Source organism: Setaria viridis, chromosome 5 (genome assembly GCF_005286985.2).
Source record: "Setaria viridis chromosome 5, Setaria_viridis_v4.0, whole genome shotgun sequence".
Taxonomy (NCBI): Eukaryota; Viridiplantae; Streptophyta; class Magnoliopsida; order Poales; family Poaceae; genus Setaria; species Setaria viridis.
Window position 1 is genome coordinate 21,826,839 of NC_048267.2, and position 2,595 is coordinate 21,829,433.

At 44.0% G+C, this 2,595-nt stretch overlaps 1 pseudogene; it reads right to left on the bottom strand.

Annotated features, from left to right (window-relative positions):
- Window positions 1-1,055: 1,055 nt before the first annotated feature.
- LOC140222829 (protein ALP1-like) lies at window positions 1,056-2,386 on the bottom strand (annotated as a pseudogene).
- Between the last annotated feature and the right edge of the window lie 209 nt (window positions 2,387-2,595).

The following is a 2,595-nucleotide window of genomic DNA, read 5'->3' on the forward strand; positions in this document are numbered from 1 at the left end:
CAGAGGCAATAGCAACAATCATACCATGCATCAACTGGTATTCTTCCTCACCCAACTTCCTCCTTTTGCCACCTCTTCCTTCCTTATCATCAGAACTCTTAAAGGTGTCCAGCCCATTAGAGGCTGCATTTTGCTTACCAGAATCACCCTCATTCCCATCTAAATTAATTGTCTCTGATCTAACATCTCCCCCCTCAAGGTGGCCAAGGTCAGTTGGTACACCTAAAGGTTCATTGGAACCCATGGCAAACCTACCAGTAGCCTAACTAGACCCAAAAATGGCCTCCATTTGGACATAGTTCTCAATTGCGGTGTTCAAGAACTTGGCATCAGCAGGATGATCCTAGTTGGGCAAAAAGATTGTGCAATAGTTAGAGAAAAGGGTAACTATTAACCATAACAGTTAGATATATTTAAGTTGTTGCCTAACCTTAGTGTGCCCTATCAGATGCTCCTCCTCAAGGACTATCATATGATGCTCCTCATTCCAGAGAGCACCACTGAGATCCTTGAGCCTAGCAATCTTAACCCACCTATGCTGCCATTTGCGCAGGTGGTTATAAATTTGGTTGGTGGTGACATTGATTTCAGCAAAATCAGACACCATCCTAGCAACTTGCCTAACATGCACTTCCTTAAAGCCTTTGTCAGTTTTGACCCCTTTCCCAACCAGATCATGAAACCTCCTAAGCATGAAGTTTGATTGAACACTGGTCCATTATAGTGGCCCCCCAGGCTGGGCTCCATTGGGTGGAGGGGCTGCTGGGTTCCCTTTCTCCACAGCAGCCACCCCACCCTCAGCCCCTACCTCATTGGCAACACCAACAACTTCCTCACCCATCACAGCCATGTCCTAACCATCATACCATCAGAAAAAGAAACACCAAAGCACTTAGAAATCAAACAACAAAGAAAATATTGCATGCAAATATCATATCATGCATATTGTTCATGATTGCAGGTACACATCATAGCAAAGTACCAAGGTCTCAGAACATATTACAAATTCATCAATGCTACTTAACAGTACATGAACCCCAAGTACTTCAGTGGAATTAAACTCTAGAAGATCCCCTATTCTGCCACATTTGTGTAGCCCATGCATCCCTCTGTTGTGCCCAGGTTCCATTGTCAGGACTATGTTCTGGCTCAGGGGGAGTATCAGTAGAGTTAGGAGTCCAAGCAGCTTCAGTGGGGACATGTTCATCTTGTCCATGCCTAAGTATCCAATTGTGCAGAATACAACAGGCAAGAACCAACTTCACTTGGGTTTTGTAAGGATGGAAAGGATTGTTATCAAGGATTCTGAATCTATTCTTTAGAGCACCAAAGGCCCTCTCTACTGTCACCCTAAGAGAAGAATGCCTCAGGTTAAACAACTCTCTTTAATTTTGTGGCCTATTTCAACCAAACTTCCTCAAGTGGTACCTTGTACAACGATATGGCGGCAGGAACTAAGGTCTGGCTGCATATCCAGCATCCACAAGATAGAATTTCCCTAGAAAATGTAACAAATGGAGATGGTTTATCAGTTTAGTGTGTGCAAGTCTTGTTGGCATGTGTATATGTGAGTTATGGTACCTTGTGGGACTGTAAGACCATCTGCCCTTTCAAGAGCATCTAATAAAATCAGAGCATCATGTGCAGATCCCTCCCAACTAGCAAGCACATATGTGAACCTGAGATCAAAGTCCACTACTGCCAGTACATTCTGAGTGATGGTGTGCTTCTTGCCTCTAAAGACAGCTTGCATCTTCAAAGGAACTCTAGCTAAGACATGTGTCCCATCAATTGCTCCTATGCAATCCTAAAAATAAAAAGCCATATTAACAGGTTGCTACCATATGGGTAAGGTCAGTTGGTTTGCAATTAGGAAAGGGCCACCAACCTTGAAATATGGGTTCCATCTCCTGCTGCCAAGGATCCTAGGATGGACACTAGTGGATGGTGGAACAATCAACTCATTTCTCAACTCACCAACTGCATACAAGACTTGATGAAAGAACCTACTGATAGTTTTAGGTGACCTCCTAAATATCATGTTAATGACCCTGAACCTTTGGTTGTGTCCCACTACATGCAAGAACATTGCTACTTGTTCTTCAACAGTAGCATGGATGCTATCCATAACCAACTCTCTAGACCGAAACAAGTCACACAGTTGGAAAAAAGGTGCCCTTCTCATCCTTAGCAGGTTGACACAATGGACATCATCAGATTCATAAATGAATCTGAGGTTTCTATTCCTCTCTCTGTCCCTCTCTGCCATGGGTCCATAGGTAATAGATCGAGCATTCTCACTTCTCCTTCTAAACCACAAGAAAAACCATGCAGCAACAGCAGCAACAAGAGCAGCCGCAGCCCGGCGCCTACCTTGCAAGTCCATGTCTAAGAATACAATGCAGTGTCCATTAGAGCTCAGTAGAAGAACTTGGGGTCATGTTGTTAAGTAAGCAAACATTCTGAAGTACATGTTATCCTAGATGCGGCTGCCACATCCGAAGGTGCTCCTCCGATGGCAAGGATTCATCATCGACCTAGGCACTTTGCTCATCTCAGTACTACGAGCATGATTGGTTGCAAAGGAGTAAGCCA